The following is a 20,803-nucleotide window of genomic DNA, read 5'->3' as shown; positions in this document are numbered from 1 at the left end:
GCATGAATCACCACAGCCTTGGGTTTAATCACTAGCAAAAGCCAGACAAGCTGGGCATGATGGTGTAGGCCTGTAATCCCAGCACTCTGGGAGGCTGAAGCAGGAGGACTGTAAATTCAAGCCCTGCCTGAGCAATTTAAGATTTAGAAAGATCTTAACTCATGTAAAATTTTTTTAAAAGGTGTAGCTCAGTATGCAGGCCCTGGGTCCAATCTGCAGAGGAAAAAAAACCCCAAACTGCAGTGGCTGTTTAAGTGTGGAGTGGAGGGAAAGGCCACACAGACCATGCTGCCCTTCCATTCTGTGGCCTAGGCCTGGGCTGGCCTCCACCTGGCCCTGCCCACAGGGACTTTAGGCCTCAATCTGATAATGGTCACTGAAAACCACTGAGGCTTGGAGTGTTTTCCTTGTCAGCTTGTGACACGCTTCACAATGAACACAGAGAAAGGGAAAATTAACTGGTTACATCTGTTTAGAAGTCATTATCTCACTGCGCCTCTCTGAGAAGTTTGAGGATCTTTTACCCACCTTCTCAGTTATCTAGGTCCAGTTAAACCTTCCTCTGGGGACTTGAAAGGACTTGGCCAGGTGGCCTCAAGACCTTCCTTTCTTTGCAGCTTCGCTCTCCTGCAGGTTGGCCATTTCCTCTTCCTCTCCATTTCCTCTTCCGTAAAGCAGGGTGAAAATCTCCAGCACGTCTACCTTGCAGGGCAGCTGTGGGGCCCCCAGGAATTGGTGTAAGAATAAGAAAGTGCTTTATTAAAGGTCAGAAAAATAGCAGGGTATGGTGGCACATGCCTGTAATTCCAGCAATCCACTCTGGAGGTTGAGGCAGGAGGATTGGCGTGAATTTGAGGCCACCATGGGCTACATGGAGAGCTCAAGGCCAGCCTGAATTATATCGCGAGACCCTGTCTAAAAAAGCAAGTGCTGTATATGAAAGGGACTGTGCTGGCTACGGGGAGTGCAGGTGGTCTGTGGAAAACCTGGCATGCATCTTTAGGTTCTGCCTGACAGGTAACTGGCCCCCAAGATGGGGCTGCACTGGGCACCCGCTGGACAATCTCTTCAGACAGCAGCACCACTGATGGCAGCGTGTGTCATGGGAAAGGGGAGGGAATCCTGTGCAAGAGAAGAAAGGCATCTTGAATGGTTGGGGGCTTATGGCCCCTGGGAATGCAGGGGCAGGGCAAACAGCAACAAAAATTCAGTCTTTTAGTTGAGTAGACTTGGATTTGAAGGTTCTTCTGCCCCTCCTGCCTGTGTGATCTTGGGAAAGCTGCTTCACATCTCCGAGTTACTTGTCTCTGGGTTGCTGAGGTCACAGACATAAGACAGCAGGTGCAGCCAGAGTAAGCTGCCATTCGCTGCCGCTGACTTCCTCAGGCTCTGCCGCAGAGTCTTTGGTTTCCAGAACAATTTCTATACATTGTCCTTCTGAAGCCTGGGTGGCCTGCCCATTTTACAGATTTTCTTCTTTAACATGTCAAAGTCTTCTGGGAGGCACAGAGTCCTTGTTCTTTGAAAAGTTCACTGTGCATGTGCGTGCATGTATGTGTGAAAGAAGGGAGAGAGAGGAAAGGAGGAAACGGCTACACCATGTGGTCAGTGCTGTAATTACGGTGACCATGTTCTCCAAACCACAAATCAGGTCACATGGGCCGACAGAGGCTATTTTCTGCCTCCTCTGAAGTTCCAACATGAAATCACATGTAGTTTTACATTCATTGTATCACCTTTTATTTTTTAAAAAGAAGTAAATGACATGAAATTTGAATTATCCTTGACAAATTCTACTCTATTCCCAGAAAATCACTAGAGCTGTGTCTGGGGTCCATGCAGGTCTCTAACTAGAGTAGCAAGGTTTCCTGGAGTAGGAGCTACCTTCCTACAAGGGGCTTTGAGGGCAGAAGAGAGGTACACATGCAGAGAAAGGGAGCTGGCCTGAATGTATTTGGGACAGGGCCTATTGTTCTTGCTCTTGCCTGCTCTGCAGGCTAAAGGCAGTTATTTTTCACTTTCATTATTCCAAAGACCCTAGCTTCCTGGGCAACAAAATGGCTACAGATCATTGAAATAGCAATGTTACATTGTATTACATCTTCCTATGGATTTAGAGGTCTGTCTGCAACTGACTGCACAGGATAGTGCTGAGGATAGGGGTGACATGTCTTGTTCATCCCTGTGTGACCCCCCTCACACAGTGTGAGGAAGATTCTAGAAGAGGCGCTAACCAATCAGTGTCAAATGAATGAAGTGGCATCATGGGCATTTGTAGGTAGGCATATCCTGTCCTGTGATGAATCTATTCAATCTCCTTTCATCTCTCAGTCAGTTGCCACCATGCGCCTGGTGCTGTGTTGGGTGTGTCTGAGACAGACTCAGTCCTGCCTGCAGAGTTCCCACCCACATGGAACTTTGAGGGTGGTGATGAGGGACAGGAAGTGTATACCTGGAACCTGGCCTGAATTAGGGGTTAGGGAAGGCCTGGGAGGAAATGAAGTTTAACCTGGAACCTAAAAGATCACGGTGAGTCATTCATCTAACATTTATATAGTGCTTACATGTGACAGATGCCACTAAGGGTTCTCCATGTGTTGCTCATTTAATTTTTTTTTTTTTTTTTTGGTACTGGGGATTGAACTCAGGACCTTATGCTTTCCAGGCAGGTGCAGTGCCACTGAGCTAAATCCCTGGCCCAGCTCATTTAAGTTTTACAAGCAGCCCTAGGAAGCATATACTGTTATTACCCAGATTGATTATTTATTAAGACAGAGTCTCACTATGCAGTCCAGGCTGGCCTTGAACTCATGGCGATCTTCTGCCTCAGCCTCCCGAGTGCTGGGCTTGCCCATGTGCCACCACTACAGCTTTTATCTAGACTTTAGAGATGAGGAAAGAGCACAGAAAGGCTGAGAAATAGGCCAAGTTCATGTCATTTCAATGTGGCAGAGGCAGGATTCAAACCCAGGGACTATGGATGGCATCCAGACCCTTCCCAAGGGGAAGGGTCAGCAGAAGGGGAAAGTGGAGTGTGTGTCTACAAAGGACAAAGACAGGATGGGGCTGGACACTGCCGTAGGGTTTTCATCCCAGGAGAGGGGAGCTGCTGGTGGTTTTCAGCAGGAAGTAGGCATCACAAGGCTGCATTAAAGCCGGGGTGAGGGTGGAGCCAAGATGTCACCCACATGGATCAAGGCAGAGAGGATGGGAGGACTGGAGGAGGGGGAGTGATGAGGAGGGGGGGATGCAGTTAGGTGGGAGAAAAGAAAAAACTGAAGCTGGGCACTGTAGCACACACCTGTGATCCAGTACTCAGAAGGCTGAGGCAGGAGGATGGCCAGGAGTTCAAGGCCAGCCTGGGCTACACAGTGAGACTTGTTCTCAAAGAAACAAAATGAACAAACAAGCAAACAAAACCAGAGCCAGAAGCTGTGAGACCGGCTTATGGCTGGGATGTGGGGTCCTGACTGGGGCATGCACAGAGGTGGAGAAGGCGCTGGGGCAGAGCGCAGTGAAGTCAGCTTTGACTTGACCTGGAGCTGACTCTGGGATGCCGAGGAAGCGGTCAAGTGCTCACTTCGAGTCCCTGGGCTGAGGAGGGCCTGGGCAGGGGTGCACAGCAGCAGGAGGTCCTGGAAGGAGGGAGCCCCAGGGCAGCTCCAGGCAGGTCCTGGGAGCCCGAGGGTGGGGCTGGAAACCAGGCCTCAGCCTTTTCTCCACCCACTGCTGGCAGCTCCCGGCCTCCACACCTACCTCACAGGCTCTCCAAGTGACAGCCAGGTGGAAGGAAGGCTTTGGCTGCCTCAGCGAGCAGCGCCTCCAAAGACTGGAGAGGAGGAGGAAAGGCTGTCAGGGACATGGAGTCACCCCAACTCTCAGGCTGCACCCCATGTGGGAGTGCACACCTCCTCCACGCGACCTTGCTCAGCTCAGCCCCGCAGCACATCTCCTCCTCGCCCCGCCTGGCTGTCCCCGCTCCATGCTCCCAAAGGTGACCACTCACCGCCTTTGCCTCCACACCACCAGGCCCTCAGATGAGGCCCGGGCCAGGGCGTTGCTGGTACAATGTTTCTCCTCATCTGCTCCTTATGGTCCTCTTGCTCATTCTTTCCTTCTTGCTTCCTCCATCCCTCTTCCTGGCAACACTGGCTTTTTCTGAGGCCTTTCCCTGGGTTGTGCCTTGTGCCTCTCAGAGCCGGCCCCCTCAAGCCTCCTTCCTGCTTTCACTCTCCTCTTCCTATGAGCCATGGCAGCTGCCCTCAGCTACCCAGCAGCCCCAGCTTGGCCAGGCCCCCCACCCCCCACCCCTCGAGAGGTCCTCTCAAAACAACTTCTTGAGAGTGCACACCCTGTCTTTCAATTCTGCCCTGCTCTTACCAGGAGCACAGTGCCGTAGTGCAGGGAAGAGGCACACGTGTGGACCTTCTAAGGGGCTTGCTTACTGTGTCTAAGACCCAGGCCATCTTTCAGGACTTCGGACTGCCTGCCACTCGTACCCAGATCACCAAGAACTGGCTAGTCTGCTGCTTCCCTGCCCCACTGGTGGTGGCTGGAGGAGGTACTCGGTCGGAGGTCACAAGCTATCATGTGTGGGCTGCACTTTGGGACTTCGGCCACCATCCTTAGGCTCAGTCCTGATTTACTACCACACCCTAAGTGTCACAAGGGCACCCATGGGAACCAGAAGCCTGGTCTCATTTCCCAGGATCTGGGTGTGTTCAGCCTCGAAGCCATTCCCTTCTGGAGACCTGAGTAGGCCAACAGGAAGTCCCTTTCCTCAGCACAAGGGGTTACCTTGGGGGAAACAGGATGGGTCTGACCTATCCTTACATGCCCAGCTTGCCTTCTTTATGCTCTTTTGCTTTGCTCTGATTGCTTTGAGATTTTTGGAGCTTTATTCCTGAGGTTAATAATCTTAAACTTCTGAAGGTCCTAAGAAGCCAGCAATCCATTGTTTTCCAAATTTGCCTCAGGTCTTCCCCAGACCCACAGAAGCAAGTTCTCCAATGGAGGGGCCTGGCAAACTGTATTCTTAACAACTTCCTTAAAGGACCCACAACCAACACCCTCGCCTCCCGACCCCCCATTGTACAGGCTGGTCCAAGGTGGGAAGGCCTGAGCTGGGAGGGGTCAGATGTCAGCACCAGCTTGGGTCTGGTCCTCAGCATTCCCATCCGATTACTGGGGACACTGCCTGTCATGCAGGGACCTTGTGATGGATGGGATATCAGTAGGAGTGGGAAACAGGCACAGAGGGAGAAGAAATTTGCACAGGGTCATCAACCTCTCATCTGCCTGTTAACTGGCAGGCTGAAGATTCAGCTGGGAACAACTTGTTGGGGGAGATGACATTCTAGTGAACAATGAACCAGTCAGTCCGGGAGCCAGATAATCACGATAAAGAACGTGCAGGGGTTGGGGCGCAGGGCAAGGGGGTATGCTGGGAGAGGTCCTGCGTTGGGGGGGGGGGTGTCACTTCGGCAGAGACTGTGTGGATTGTGTGGTCGGGAGGGGGCTGTCCGAGGAAGTCCTGGAGGGCTGTCACCAGCTCCGTAGTGGCGGAGCCCGGAGGCGCCGGTGAAAACCCCTCAGGCCTGGCCAGGGCGCTCTTGGGGCTCTCCGAGGCGGCATAGTTGGCGTGGGTCTTTGTTTCCCTTCTCTCTGCCGCCTCTCCCGACCCCCAGCGCTGTTTCCTCTCTGACCCCAAATAACTTGTTGGTTTCCCCCGGGGCTTCGTTTCCCCAGGGTCATCGCTCCCGGGACCCTCGGCAGCTGCCAGGGGCCCTCACGGGTCTCGCCTCTGACACCCCCTCGGGCCCCCGCCCCCTACCCGCTCCGAGACCGGGGTCAAAGGCAGCCGGCGTCACGTGGTCGCCGAGCAGCACCGAATCGGCCGGGAGAGCCGAGGGAGAATCCGGGTGGAAGCCGAGAAATCCAGCGCCGCTGATCGCAGCGCAGGTCCCGCCCCGGCCCCCGCCCCGGGGCGCTTGCCGCCCGCTGCCCCGCGGCCCCCGCAAGGATCTCGCCCGCGCCCGCGCGCCCTGGCCGGATCGAGCCCTGAGCTCACGGCCGCGCTCCGGGGAGGTAGGCGCGGGGCCGGGGGCTCGGGAGCCGCGCGCGGACGCCCCTCGGCGCCTGTGCGAGGCAGCGCGCCCCAGCTCCTGGCCTTGGGGAGCCCCCTCCTGCCGTGGGACGGGTAGCGCGGGGCGCCGGGCGGAGTGCCGCGGGGCCTGGGGGCTGGGCGCCGGGAGGAGGAGGGAAGCGGGGAGGCGCGCGGGAGGCGGAGCGCGCGGCTGCGGCGTGGAGCGGGGGTGGCGGCAGCGGCGGCGGCGCGAAGGGGTTAACCCCGGCCGGGGATCCCGGCGACCGCGCCTCTCCAGGAGCGCACTTGCTGTGGTGGCGCCGCAGCCACGGGAGGTAAGAGGCCGGGAGGGCCGGGCTGGGCGATCCCGTCGCCGAGCCCGCGTGCCCCGAATCGGGCGTGCAGGCCGCGCGGGGCCCGAGCGGCCGCCGGCGCAAGTTTGGTGCGGGAGGGCGCCGGGCGGGCGCCGGGCGAGGGGACGCAGGGGCCGGCGCGGTGCGGGCCGGGGCGGCGCGGCAGCTGTAGGTCACGGATAATGTCACTCACGAGGAATGCCCCCTCCCCCTCTCCGGCTCCGAACAGGGGAAACTTTTGTCTGGCGAGGGAGGGGGTTAGAGGCCGGGTCCCGGCTGGGAAGGGGAAGGCAGCCCGACCGGTTTTCTGCGGGCTCTACGCGGCCTGTTCTCTGACTCCCTTCCTCACTCAGGTTCCCGGAGCGACGGGTCTCTTCCCCTGACGCTGCTCTTTAATGCTCTGGGACAGGCGTGAGGAGGGGACGCCCGCAGGACGCTGGGGCTCTGGGACGTCCCAGGAATCTGAGGACGCCACCTGGCTCTTCCCTGCCAGGCTCGGGGAGAGAGAGGGAGCCCCACCCCCCTCACGCCCCATTGTCTGTCCTCCTGCCGCGGGAGACCTTCGGAATGGCCTAGGGCAGTGTTGCCCGTTGGTCTGGGGTCCGTTAGACCTGGGTGTTTGTCACTTCCCAGCTGTGTGACCTTGAGCCGGTTCTTTCCCTTCACCTAGCCTCAGTTTCCTTACCTGTGAAATGGGAAAGATAAAGTATCTGTCACAGTGAGGATGAAATGAGTCTGTGTGCCTCAGTAAATGTCAGCATGCTTACATTCAACAAGTATTCATTGCATATTTACTACATGCCGAGCACTGGGGTGATTAATTGCTTTACATACATTATCAAATTTAGTTCTCCCACATTATTATTAACCACATTTTATAGAGGATGAGACTAGGTGCAGAATGGTAAAGGTCACATGGTTAGGAAGTGTGGCAGCTGAGACTGACCCCTGTTCCCAGCCCTGTGTCCCAGCCTCAGGTCTCCAGGTCTTGCATGACTGGGCTGGAGGTTTCATTTTCAGTTGACATTATGTGGATACCTGCTCCTCCCCATCACCTGCACCCCAGGTGATGCTCCCTTCTGCCTGGCACTTGCCAGGGTGAATCTTGTCCCCTTGCTCTTGTTAGTGTGGGCAGCTGGAGCAGGATGGGAGGTCAGTTGGAGCTTGGGCCTGGAGCCCCGACATGGTCCAAGATCTTTGCTGGCTGGTCGGTGGCAGAATGCTCTCAGTGTGGGTGGTTCAGGGAGGACCCTGTCTCCTTGGCTGTAACTGGGGACAGCTGGTGGCTTTGTCAACAGGCCTCGCCCTGGAGCACCTAGGGTGGCAGAGCCTTTCATCACCACTGAGACCACCAGGTCACTTTCAGATCAGCACGGGGAAGAGAGGTAGGGCTCAGAAGTGCAGCCCTCGGGCAGATGAGAGCCCTAAGGCCATGGGATTTATATCCCAAATGTGCGCTTATGTGACTTGGCCGAGGGTCCTCATTGTTACTGTGGGCCAGGTCCTGTTGCCCCAGCCTCAGAGGTCCTGGAAACTAGAAATAGGGGGTGGGCTTTGGGCCAGTGTGAGGATTGTGAATCCCAGTGGAAAGTGCATGTGTGCACCTCCACTAGCCCAGAGTTGGATCCTCTTCCCTAGGTCCTCAGGAAAAATCCCAGAAGTGAATGGGTGTGGTGACTTAGACCTTCGAGGCTTTCATACCTGACGCTGGCCGAATCTTTTGTTTCTTTTTAGGACAGGGTCTTATTATATTGCCCAGCCTGGTCTTGAACTCAGTATGTAGCCCAGGCTGGTCTCCAACTCTTGGTGAAGCTCCAGCCTCAGCCTCCAGACTGGGGATCATAGGCATGTGCCACCATACCAGCCTTTTGGTGGGGGTGATATCTCATGCTACCAATCAGGCTCTGATTTGGGGCCTTGAGTAATTACTTTGAAAAAATAGAAAACAAATGACTGTTTAATGACATCTTAAAACTTAGGACTGAGAATGGTGGGTGGGGTAGACAATAAAAGAAGTTCTTGGGGGAGGAGAGTTTGTGCATTACAGTGCTGAGTGCTCTGAGGGCTGTTGGAGCACAGAGTGTGGGATTTGCCATGGTTTGTAGGCTCTGGAGCCCCGGGAATGGGAGGCTTCCTGACTGACAGTTTACTATCAGCTTGTAGAAACAAGAGTGAAAATTCCACTAAGTGGCATCTTGAGAGGACTCAGACAAGTGAGGGATTGAGTAGAGGGGCCAGAGAGCTGTGAGGTCCTGAGGGCTGGGGCTGTCCCTTGTCCTCTGATCAGACTCTCCTGCTCATCCTGATCAGGCAGGAGGAAAGTGCTCTGGGGGAGTCCACAGGTGAAGGGAAGGAGTCAGCAAGCAAGAGAAGATAGGTAGTGAGCCTCCTGTTGCAAGTGGGTATGCAAGAAACAGTTTTGCAATCACAGATGGAAGATGTGGTCCGGAATGAGAAGCCATAGACTGGGGTTAGCCTAGGAGCCAGCTGAGAAACTCTGCATCTGGGCTATGGTCTTGGCAGTTCACAGCTGTCTCTGCCCTGGGCTTGTGACTTGCCGGTCCATGTTTTGGGCCTCATGTCCATGCTTCAGGACCAGAGCCAGGCCTGGGTATCTCTAGAGGCCAGGCAGATTTCTGGATTGGAATTTGGTTTTGAGTATGGCTTGAAATATCTGGACTGTTTGGAAGACTTGGGCATTTTTTAACTGAAGTGGAACGTTTGGGTAATTTGTTAAATATGTATGGAAAATGTCTGTGGTGAGGAGTGACAGGGCACATGAAATGGTGTGAGGTGCAGCTAGGTTTTGACTGAGAGGTTCCTGGCCTGGAGTGGGAGGAAGGACAAGGGTCCAAGTGACAGCTAGTAGGCCGGATGTGACCAGAGTGGCTGCTAGACGGGCTGTGAAAGGGCAGCAGAGGGACGCTCTTTCTTGTTAATGTCAGCAAGGCTTTCTGGAGGAGGAAGTGTTGGTGAGGTTGGAGGCTGTGGGACCAGGCTGGATCACGGGGAGCCTGCCACATCCTGCTCCCAAGTTGGTGGCAGCCCAAGAGGACAGGATTGTAAGCAGCCCCTTGAGTCGATGCCTGCTACTATGCCTTGTGTCAGGCACCGTGCCAGGCTCTTTACAGACACCCCATTGAAATTGCACAATGCCCTGCAAGGCGCTGCCACTGCTGCTGGTGACCCCACCCCCACCCTGTTTTCAGATGGGGGAAACAGAGGCTCAGAGAGGTAGAGTCACTTACAGAGCTGGAATTTGAACCCACACCTGATCTATGTGAGCCCTATCGTGTTTCTTTTCTCAGGAGTCATTTGGCCAAAGATGGTGACAACACTGGGCTGATGCTTATCCTGACCCAGGGAAGAGCTGATCAGAGTCTGACTCAGGCTGTGGAACTGAGAAGGAGGGAAGGGCTGCAGGATGATGCATCTGCCTTGAGGCTTGGGGTCATCACAAACAGCTCCAGTGTGGGAAAGGACCCTTAGGAGCAGTATCTCTGCTTTCAAATCCCTGTAGGCCAGGAGCAGAGTCTTGACCTGTGGGGCTTTTTTGTTTTGTTTTGTTTTTTTTGGTTTGCCACAGGGTCTCACTATGTAGTTCAGGCTGGCCTCAAACCTCAGTGACTCCCTGGCCTCAGCCTCCCTAGTGCTGGGATCACAGGTGTGTGCCATCACGGGGCCTTTTAGGGCAGAGACAGCACCAAGGTGACAGCTCTAGGGAAGCTAACTCGGAAGTGTGCTGCCCAGGGAGGAGGTGAGGGGCCCTTTGCAAAAGGGTATGCAAAACAGGCAGAGGTGGAGAGAGTGCTGGGGGCTGTGCCCCAGCAGGGTCAGCCTGGGTGGGTGCTCTCAGTTCCCTTTTTGCTGGAGAACCTCAGCATTTGGGTGGTGCTTGGCGAGCTTCCAGCCCCTGCTTTTCTCATGGCTTTCAGAGCTGCCTGTGCTTCGGTCTTGGAAAGTCCCATCCCCGCCAGGCTGGCTGCCTGGGAGTGCCCCTGTGTGTACTCAGACTAGCCCCAGGGGTGTCCGGAGCAGTGGCCTGAGCCTGCACTGCAAGGACAGTGGTTTCACAGAGTACTTGAACCTCTGTTTCTGTTTCCCTGTCTCCTCTCTGTCCTCAACTGTGAGCAGTTGAGCTGAATCACAAGTCAGGGTGAGTGCCAGGCTGGGAAAGGGGCTGTGGGTTTGTGGGTGTGAACCTGAGGAGGGGAGGTACAGTGCGGTGCTGTACCCCTCCTTCCCTATGGCAGAGGTTAGAGGAGGGTCTGGTCTCTGGAGTCACAGTGGAGGTGTTTTGCTGCAGGGCTGCTACACCACTCTGCCCGTCAGCTTGGGAGTTTGGAGCTCAGTGGAAGGGGAAACTCAGTGGCCTCAGGGATAAAGGCAGTGAGCCAGCCACCAAAGCTCTTCTAGATGGAGGACACTCGATGCTAAATTGGGCTACCCTCAATTAATTTTCTCTTTCCTTTTTTTTTTTTTTTTTGAGATAGAGTCTTGAACTCGCTATGACGATCCTCCTGCCTCAGCCTCCTGAGCGGTGGGATTATGGGCATCGCCACCATGCCCAGCTTCTAAATTGAAAATGTACAGGACGAATGAGCATTTGTTTATCGGAGGGCAAGGTTTATGGAGATAGCCTTATTATGTGATGACAGCTCTCCTCGCCTCATCCCCTCAACCCTGGAGCAGAGCATGCATCTTTGTGCATAATCAGTGCTAGGGATTGGATCCAGGGTCTTTGCATTGCATTGCATCCCCAGCCCTTTTTTAATTTTTTGTTTTGAGACAGGGTCTCGCTAAATTGCTAAACCCCATAGGCTGGCATTGCCACACTCATTATGTTGCAGAACCTGTTACCTGGCCCTTCTTGGGGCCCTTCCATCCTGGCTTTGAACTCTGGTTCCTTAAAAACCTGTCTCATCTCAGCTAGGCTCTGTGCTCTGGAGGTAGGGGTATGTGTGGCCCATTTCAGAAGAGGTGGGCAGCATTGCAAAGTGGTGTCCAAAGTTCTAGGTTCAAATCCCAGTTCTGCCACCACTGGCTGTATGATGTAGAGCAAAATACCTAAGTCTCCCTGGGCAGTAGTTGCCTTCCCTACAAGATGGGGCTAAAAATAGTGGTGTTTGGTAGGGAGGTTGAATGAAGCAGTCCCTGATACATGGTAGAGCTGAGGAGGTAGGAGTGGTTCAGAGATACACTGGCTTTTTTGTTTATGGCCAGAAGCTATCTGTGTTTGCAGGGATGGAAGACTCCCCAGAATCTGAGGTGAGTCTGGAGGGAGGAGCAGAATCCTGGAGCTCATTTGTGACTAAGATGTGGGGGTTCGAGGGCAGATGCTGAACATTCTGCCTCATGGCCCAACAAAGCTTTTTCAGATGAGGAAACAGGCCCGGAGAGATGCAGCAGGCACTGAGCACAGCCAGGAAGCCAAGATTTCCTCTCTTTGTTGGGCCTGTGCCTCTCTCTCCTTTCCTGTCACCAGGTTAAGGTGCTCGAGTTCCTCAGTAGCTATGTTGAGGGGCATCTAAAGCTTGCCCCAGATAAGCTGGGCTGGTGGCCCTGGAGCTGCCTTTGAGACCAGGGACCCATCCCCAGACAGCATGGGCTGTGGCCTGTGCCCTGGGAAGGAGGAGCGGATAGTGGCAGGGAGCGGTGGTGTGGCCTTGATCTTGTGACTGGTAGATCTAGACAGAGCCAAGCTTGGAAGTGAGGCTGGGAGCCAGATGGGCTGTGGTCAGATCTCTGCTGGGTCACTTCCTGTTTGTGGGACCTTGGGTAAGTGGTTTGCTTCTTCATCTGTTCAAGAGGGATAATAATCATCCCCATCGTACAGCATTTAGAAAGATAATGCAGGAATCTGGGCATCGTGGTGCATGCCTGTAATCAGAGCACTCAGAAGGCTGAGGCGGAAGGGTTGCAAGTTTCTGGACAGCCTGGGCTACGTGGTAAGACCCTGTCTCAAAAAACAAGAAACAAAAGATGGAAGGAAGGAAGATAATGTAGGGAAGATCTTAACTATAACCTCAATTCAATTAGTTCTGGTTGTTGTGGTGGGAATTGTTGTCCTTGATTAAGGAACTCATACAATGCTTGCAGTAGCAGTCAGAGGTAGGAGCCGTTGCCAATCCTTTTTAGCAGACATGGCAAGTGTGGCTTAGAGGGGTGGGTGGGAGAAGTTGAAAGAGTCTGGGTTACAACCAAGGTTTGCTGATTTTTGAGGGCATGTACCAGGGAGACTAACTTCAACTCAGTGTGATGAGGAAACAACAGAAATACCATAGCAAGCCATTTGGCGGGGCTTGTGTCAGGAGGGAATAAGCTCCCCTCTTCTGCAGCAGGGAGCTAAGTCCAAAGCTCCTGTGACTAAGATGTGGAGATTCTTGTCTCGTTCAGACCTGAGGCCTGGCTCCGTGACGGGGGGCTGGGGTTGCCAGCATCCGCAGGCTGGGCAAGGATCGGCTTGTCTGGGCACCTCCCCAGGTGGCAGTAGGTGCACCTTTGCTGTAGTCCTTGCTCAGTGGTAGACACGTTTGGTAGCTGCCTTGCACACAGATACCAGCCCAGGCAGAGGCCAGGTGAGGAAAGTAGTGTTGTCAGAGCAGGGCCTTTCCTCGTCCTGCATCTCTGGCTGTGCATCCTCCCTCCTTACACCTGAGCTGCTCCTGCTCATGCTTTCATATGAGCCGAGGCATCATTTGTCCACAGTTCTCCCTGCTTCACCTGTAGGTTGAGTCAGTGGTTCTCAGAAGTTGGGTTGTGGACCAGCTGTATCACTTGGGAACTTGTTAGAAGTGCAAATCATCCCCCGCATTGACTCAGCATGTGGTCCTCTCAACTCCCAAGCACTGAGCTACATCCCTAGGTTTTATTTATTTATTGTTTTTTTGAGACAGGGTCTCACGCTGTAGCCCAGGCTGGCCTTGAACCCCAGTGGTCCCTCCTGGTGGCTTTACAGTTGGGCACTACCATATCTGGCTTTTTCCCAGCTCTTTTTATTTTTTATTTTCAGACAGAATCTCGCTAAATTACCCAGGTAGGACTTGAATTTGCAGTCCTCCTTACCAAGGATCCCAGGTAGCTTGGATTACCGGTGTGTGACACTGTGTGCAGTAGCACTGTGTTTTAAGATGCCCTGCAGGTGACTCATGCCATTTGTGAACCATCTGGCTAGGTGAGAGAAAAATGGATGTCTTCTGTCTTGAGCTCTTGTTTTCAGCATATTCAGATACCCAGTACATGTGAGGGACCCAGAGTAAAGCCCAGTTGCTCCCTACTCTGTCTTCAAGGAGGGGCAGGTTCTTACACCCCAGGACGCAGTCTTGTCCCACAGCAGTAGGACACAGCCAGGCCCCAGTGTGTTGCAGGAGACGGTGTGCAGCACCTTGAGGAGGGTTAGACTGGGGAGCTGAAAGAGTGGGGGTGGGTTTATGAGTAGCAAGGAGTCAGCCAGCTGTGTTCTGTGAGCTGGTGTGCCTGTGTGTGTGTGATTGTAGTGGCCAGATGTGGGCAGAGAGCACTGAGGAGCCTTAGCATCACCAGTTTAGTGGTTTTAAGCGTCTCAGTAATTTTAATGATGGTGATCATAATTGCCTCTCACATTTTTCAGCAGCTTATCAGTGCTTGCCATGCACTTCCACCTCACTTCTGGAGTAATCCCCAGAATAATCCCATAAATTAAGTAAGCACTCTTACTGTTCCCATTTTGCTGAGGGCTTATTTTGTTGTGTTTTGTGTTGTGGTACTGGGGATTACTACCATGCATAGTCTCATGTGTACTACATTGTCCCCATTTTATAGATGAAAATTCCAAGGTCATATAAGGGTCTATTAGGGATTCTGTAGAATTCTTTTTTTTTTTTTTTTTTTTTGATACAGAGTCCTGCTATGTAGCTCAGGCTGGCCTCAAATTCACTTCGATCTTCCTGTCTCAGCCTTCTGAGTGCTGGGATCACAGGTGTGTGCTACCACACCCAGCCTGTAGAATCCTGTAGAGGTGCTTAGAAGCATTGTCCCACTGGAAGAAGGGTAGCAGGGTTTTTAAATTTTTTTTAATGTGTTTTTATAACAATTTAAATTGGTTTCTGTGGAATCTTCAAATACACAATCTGTCAAATGTGTGAATCAGGCTTTGGGGAGGGCCGATGGACTGTGCGGGGTGTTCAGCACTCCAGCCCTCACGCCTGGCCTCCACTACAGACGTTGTTCTTGGATCTTGTAGATGGGCCATCTGAGGCCTGGAGGCTCAATGGAGAGCTCCAGGCCCCACAGCTAGGGCAAATCAGGAAGATAAATTGGGTCTCCTTGGGATGGGAGAGTTAAGATATGAGTCTACCATCCAACCTGCTGTTCATTCCTGCCTCAGTGTCCCCAGTGTATTTTACAGGAGTCCAAGGGCTTCCCTAACACTGTGTGAACCCTTCACCTCACAGTTAGGGAACTGTTGGGACCAGAACCAGAATTGTCTGTTAGATTTTACAGCCAGGGAAGGGTTTATTTCCCAAAAACTATCCCTGCCCCGCCCTGTCCATGGCAGACTGGTTAGCTGGAGCCCTCAGGGTGGCCCAGGACAATGCAAGGGGCAGAGATGGGGGTGCCTTAGGAGAAGGCTGCCAAGAAGGCATGGACCAGCTTCCAAGAGGAAGAACACCAAGAAGCCTGACTCCACACGGAAACCAAATGTATTTTCTAGGTCCTGAGAGGATATTTGGAACAATGGAAATGGGATGGGGAAGCTAGACTATAAAAAGGACTTCTTAAAAAAAAAGGACTTCTTGATTTTCTTAAAGAAATATAAGTGGGGTCTTTATGTTTGACTTTTGTTTTTCTGAAGGATATTTATATAACTTCCTGAAAGCAGGATCCCAGACTGAGCTCTGTGAAGTTTTTCAGGTGCTGTTGTTTATGGACTTGGGGCTTTGGAGCAGGGCAGGACTTCCTCCAGGAGCCTCCCCACTTTATAGTTGGTGAGAAAGAGGCTGAGAAATGGGATTGGCTGCCTGAGGACACACAGTAGGGTGGAAGGGGTCTCCCGTGCTTTGCCAGGGGCTGTCCTGAGTTGCCACCCCCGGGCCTGGCATAGAGACTGGCATGCTCCCTGCAGGTCTGGTCTGCAGTGACTGGGCACCGGGGTGGCTGGCTGGTGTGCCTGGTGACACCTCCCCCATCCAGCTGCCAGGCCCAACTGTGCACCGGCTGCCCAGCAGCTGGGAGCTGTGAGTCACACCCAGTGGGTACACAGATGAAGGCTACTGTGCGTCGTGATTCACTGTGTTCTCCAGGCCTGAAGGGATGACTGGGCCCTGAGCCCCAACTCCCACCCACGGCTATGGACAAAGGCTCTGCATTTGCAGATATGAGGGGGCCTAGGGGCCTGGTACATTCTCTGTCTCTGTCTCCTGTCTGAATACCCTGTGATCCTAATTCACCCCTTCCACCAGTGCAGGGTCTGTGCCCTGAAGTCAGGTGTAGCATTTTGTAGGCATTTCTGTATATTTTTTCTGAAGACAGAGTCTTGTCATTTTTGTCCGGTTGGCAGAGGACTGGGTGTCCCTGGGAGGTGCTGACAGGAGGGCGGAGCTGCGTGCCAAGGCTGGAGAGAAGTGGCCTTGTAGCACCTTAGCTTAGTGTGGGCTCAGGCTGGCTGTCAGCTGTAAGCCAGCTCCTCAGTTTACCAGCTGTGAGACCTTGGGTAAGTTATTTATCTGTGCTTCAGTTTCCTTATGTACAAAATCACAATCATAAGGATATTTATCTCCTGGTGCCATTGTTGGGTTTTTAGGTAAGACAGTTCGTGTAAAAGGCTTACCCTAGTGCCTAGTACAGAGTAGTCACTTGGTAAGAGTTTGCTGCTGGTGTTCATCCCAGCCCTGCTGCTGATTTTCATGTGATCCTGTAAATGCCATTATCTTGGGGTTTTGGTCTCCTTCCCCAGCTGTGCATTCTGCATTGGGCTTTCTTTGAGCTGGGGCAAGGCTGGGAAGCAGCAGTGGGTATGGGAGGGAGGGGAGCCCTCTTCACATTCTGGGACTCCCTGCCCAGGCCCTCCTTGGCTTTGTCTGGAGGCAGGGTTATATAACAGCCAGGTCTGGCCAGGCAGGACACGATTTTCAACCTCATTTTGTCCCTCCATTGTCTCTTCCTGTCCCTTCCCCCACAGGGCTGTTGTTAGCTGCTTTTCCTCAAGCTTCACGTTTGAAATCGGACCCCTGCTAGTCTGCCACGGATTGATTTAGTCCCAGTCCCGGAGGTTGGCTGGGTGGTGGCCCCTCCTCCTACCACCTGGGCACAGAACAGAGCTGATGCTTCTGTACTTGCTTTGGGTGCAGTGACAGACACTCATTTTTAGGGGCTGGGGGTAGGGAAAGCAGGCCATTTAGGTGCCTTAGGCTCCTGGTCTGTCCTACTGAGCCACAGGTCCGTGAGGCCCCTGCCAGGCCAGCACCCCCCCCCCCCCAGCCTTCCTCATCTTGCAGCCCAGCACCAACACCTTTTCTGGGAAGCCTCAGCTCCACAGTACATGCTCTGTCCCTTTTAAGAAAACAGAGGTCATGAACTGGCAGGGTACATCCACCCCCTGGGTAAACTTTGTTTGGTCCATGCCAGATATCAAGCTAGTTGCCAACAGATTTTACACAAAAATCCAGACATCTAGCTTTACTTCAAAAATAGGAAGATCGAAAACCCTGAGGCTGCATTCTGCAGTGGCCAGTGCTGGAGATGAGGCCCATATGCCCTTCTCTGCCCATCCCTAGCCACCCACTTGCTCACTGGTCCTTGGAGGCCCAGAGGCCCATCTTTGAGGCATGGACTGCTTGCTCCCTTGAGGTGCTGTGCTGCTTTTTCTGCCTCCTTGTGGCTCTTGGAGGGCGGTGGGGATGGGGCTCACTGTGTCCCATGAAGCACTGTGCTTAGGGCCAGGACTGTGTACACAGCAGGAGCATAATAAGCGCTTCCTCTGGGAAGGAAGGTGTGGCAGTGGTGAAAGTTGCATGTGTTAGAGGCCTGTGGATCAGCCTGCTCTGTGGCCCTTGAATTCTCCCCCCAGATAAGCTCTGGCTGCTTAGCCACCCACCCAGGCAGCTTCTTAAACTGCAGATAAGAGCTTGTGAGGGCATTGCTGCACCCTTAGGCCCTGCGCCCTGGAGCTGTTTGCCTCCAACAGACCCACAGCTTGGGTGCACGCTCACTGGGGCTTGGGAGAAGCAGGGCACCAGGTGCAGACCTCTGTGTCCTGGAGCAGAGGGGCAGAGTGAAGGGGAGCATGCATCCTTGCAGGTGAGTCCTGGACTGCCCTTCCCCTGTCTGCTCCATGCTCCTCCAAGAGCTATTACTTCCTCCTCAGCTTCTTTGTCCAGCGTCTGTCCATTCAAAGCTTATTGAACTCTTAATTGAAATCCTAACTATCCCTCAAGGCCAGCTACAACGTCTCCTCCTGGATCACATTTGTCCTGAGTACAAGGAAAACCTGGAAAGCTTGCAAGAAGTGCATGTAGATTACTACTCTCCTCCTGCCCCGCCCCCTCGTCTCTGGTACAGTGACCTCCTCCCCAGAAGATCCAGGCCTGACAGCCTTTAGACCACACCTTGAGATCCAGGTCTTAGTGCCCGGAGTCCAAGGAATGAGTCCTGGGCGACAGTGTACTATGTGACTTCAATGTGCCCCTCCTCTCTGGACCTCTCTTTTGCCCTCTGCAGTGACACACTGGGCTGCTCCTGGCCATTTGGTTGAGCATGATGGGAGCTGTTCTGAGAGGACACCGCAGCTGCCATCAGGCAGTGCATGGGAGGGTGGGCTGAGGTGTCCCAGCCCCACCTGACCTGGGCCAGAGGGTTTCATGTTCACGTTGAGAAGCAGTTCAGGAGAGGCAAGCAGTTCAGGAGAGGCATGCTCTGTTCTGGAGGAGGAGAGGCTGGGAAGTTGGGCTGGAGCAGGCAGGTTTGGAGTGTCTGATGTTGGGTGCCTAGGGAGGGCCCGGCCTGGGTGGCCCAGTGAGCTGAGGGTATCCTGCTCTGTGGCCCTGTGGCACACTGGCTGAGGCAGTGAGTGCAAGTGGAACAAGCCATTTGTAGCTAAGTAAACTGAGGTACACAGTGGGAGGGGCCTTTCCTGATGTGCATGAGATGTGGGAAGCTGGGCTGGCCAAGCTCTTGGCTCTGGGCAGGACCACACTTCTGTGTCCCCACCTCCCTCTGCAGGGTTGGGGGCAGATCACCCCGCTGGGACAATCCACTGATTGTTTCTGAGGTGGAGAGGCCAGGGCCTGGAAGAGTGAACCATGGTCACAGCCACCCTGGAGGCATGGAACTGGTCGGGTGTGCAAGGGACCCTTCAGCCATCCTGCATCCCACTTTTTTGTTTTTCTTTGAACTGTCTGTGCTGTACCAGCTGTCTCTGTGCCCACTTCCGCCTGGCACTGGCTTCATGCTCTTTCTTGTGAGAACAAAGCTTCCTTCTGTTGGCCACCCGATGACAACAGGAGAAGGGCAGGCGTGGCACTGGGCCTCCTTCCTCCCGTCCACTTTCTGGGAGCAAGAGGCAGCCCTGGTGGGGTGTGAGGGAGCCAGCAAAGCCCTGTTCGCATTCCCTTCGGCAGCCCAGTGGCAGGACCCAGAAGTTCCCCATCGGTGGTCAGAAGGATGGAGAAGGCACCACACAGGGACAGATTGAAAGTCTTCCCTACCAGTCTAAGCTGCTGAGACCAAAAGCTGTATCTGAATGAGGGAGGCACTTTTATTGAGCATCTACTTTGTTCCAGGCTTTTTTCTAGGTGAACAGAACAGGTACTATCCCTGCTGTGGACTTGGGGCTGCCATGCTAGTGATGGGATAGAATCAACAAACCACCAGTATGTATGAGCCAGGTGGCAAGAAGTGCTCAGAGAAAAATAAGGCTGACTTGAGGGCGTGGCAGTCAGGTGAGCATGGCTGCAGATTGGCAGGGAGCCATGGGAATCTGGGGACGAGCCCTCTGAGGCTGTGAGGCAGGAGGGTGAGGGGTGTGTGTGAGGATGGCAGAGGTGATGCCTACAGAGAACACAAGCCATAGGGCAGAAGGGGCAGGGCTTCTCTGCCCATCAGGAGGACTTTGCTGTGTAAGTCTAAGTGCAGGGGAAGCTGGGGGCTTGGGGGCTTTGGACCTCGGACTGACTTCCTTGTGTTCAATATGTAGAGGGATCATGTGGCTACCTCATGGAGAAGAGACAAGGTGGCTGGCAGAGGGAGGTGCAGGATGGCCGCCCCGAGGTGCCTGTGGTCACCAAATGAGAGGACAGTGGTGTCGGGTGGTGAGTGGCACCAGTGCTCAGATTCTGGATTCACTTTGCAGGATGAGCTGATGGGAGCAGGGCAGGTGGGCTTGTGGAGGGAATGGAGATTGAGATTGTGGATGAGCCCAGCTAGGCTTGGGGTGCACGCTGGTCGAGGAGACGGCCCTGGCCTTGTGTTCCTGTTGCTGCCCAGAGGGGGTCGATGTTAGACCCTCCCTCCTCAGCTGTGTCTGTTCTATGAGAATAAATGCTTCATGGCCCCTTCAGGTACTTCCTTCTTCCTGCAAACCTCTTGCTTCTCCCTTCTTTCTGGACGGAGGAAGCAGATGTGGGGGGGGGGGGTTTGTCACAGTGGCGGGTCCGGGCTTTTCTGCCTGGAGAGCTTCGTGGGTGGGGCTGGGGAGGCTGGAAGAGGAGGCCTCAGACCTTTTCCTGCCTCTGTTACCAGCAGAGAGAGCTCTGTGCTGGAGTTTCCTATGCATAGTGTTGAGCTGGCCCCCAAGTTCTGAGGCTGGTGGGGTGCCTTCGTGGAGCTGGGTGTTAAGAATCTAGTGCTTAAGAATCTAGACTTGGAGTCAAGAGGGTAAGAGTGTGAATCCTGCCTCTGCCACTTGGCTGAGAGACTCTGGGAAGTGACATAACCTCTCTGAGCCTGGATTTTCTCATCTGTAAAAATGGGGCACTCCTAAGACCTGCTTCCCAGGGTTACTGTGAGGGTTAAATGAGAAATACAGTCCTATCTTGGTACTCAGCTCCTTTGAAACTTGTTAAATTTGGTACTCAATGCTTTTTGACATGAAAATTGTGTTTGGGTACTTGTCATTTGTTTAGTACTTGACCTGAAAGCTAGAATTTGTTGGTGTCGATTGGCTCATGACTTGAAGCCCTTTCCAGCCAAAACAATTTATTTGGTACTAGTTGTTTTGGGTACTCATCATGACTCCCGGAAACAATTAACTATGAGTACGGAGGCACCACTGTGTTCAGAAAGCACTGAGCAAAGGCCCTGGCACATACCACATTCAGTTAATAGAGGCTGGTGGTAACAGTGGCCTGTGTGGCCCATCCTGCTAAGGGATCGGCCCAGTGGGTGGTGG

At 53.7% G+C, this 20,803-nt stretch overlaps 1 protein-coding gene and 1 long non-coding RNA gene across 5 annotated transcripts in view; one reads left to right on the top strand and one right to left on the bottom strand.

Annotated features, from left to right (window-relative positions):
* Nucleotides 1-2,604: 2,604 nt before the first annotated feature.
* On the bottom strand, nt 2,605-5,972 carry LOC147826661 (uncharacterized). The gene is made up of 2 exons (XR_015438830.1): nt 4,007-5,972; nt 2,605-3,829 (listed from the first exon to the last, which is right to left on the bottom strand). It is a non-coding gene; the product is annotated as an uncharacterized LOC147826661 (long non-coding RNA).
* Nucleotides 5,953-20,803, top strand: part of Ndst1 (N-deacetylase and N-sulfotransferase 1) — a 62,912-nt gene continuing 48,061 nt past the window's right edge. For 2 of the 4 annotated variants that reach the window (XM_013075727.3, XM_004854425.3), the window contains exon 1: nt 6,283-6,420. The gene's annotated coding sequence lies outside the window, so the exon portion shown is untranslated. Of the gene's footprint in view, nt 6,088-6,282; nt 6,421-20,803 lie in introns of those variants that run through there. The other 2 variants (XM_004854426.3, XM_087180578.1) reach the window with 2 other exon arrangements.

The sequence above is a fragment of the Heterocephalus glaber genome, unplaced genomic scaffold, assembly GCF_053883595.1.
Source record: "Heterocephalus glaber isolate CG9 unplaced genomic scaffold, H.glaber_assembly_v1.0 deba00001463, whole genome shotgun sequence".
In the NCBI taxonomy this organism is placed as follows: Eukaryota; Metazoa; Chordata; class Mammalia; order Rodentia; family Bathyergidae; genus Heterocephalus; species Heterocephalus glaber.
The sequence above is the reverse complement of the archived record's forward strand: the minus strand, read 5'-3'. Positions and strand labels throughout refer to the sequence as shown.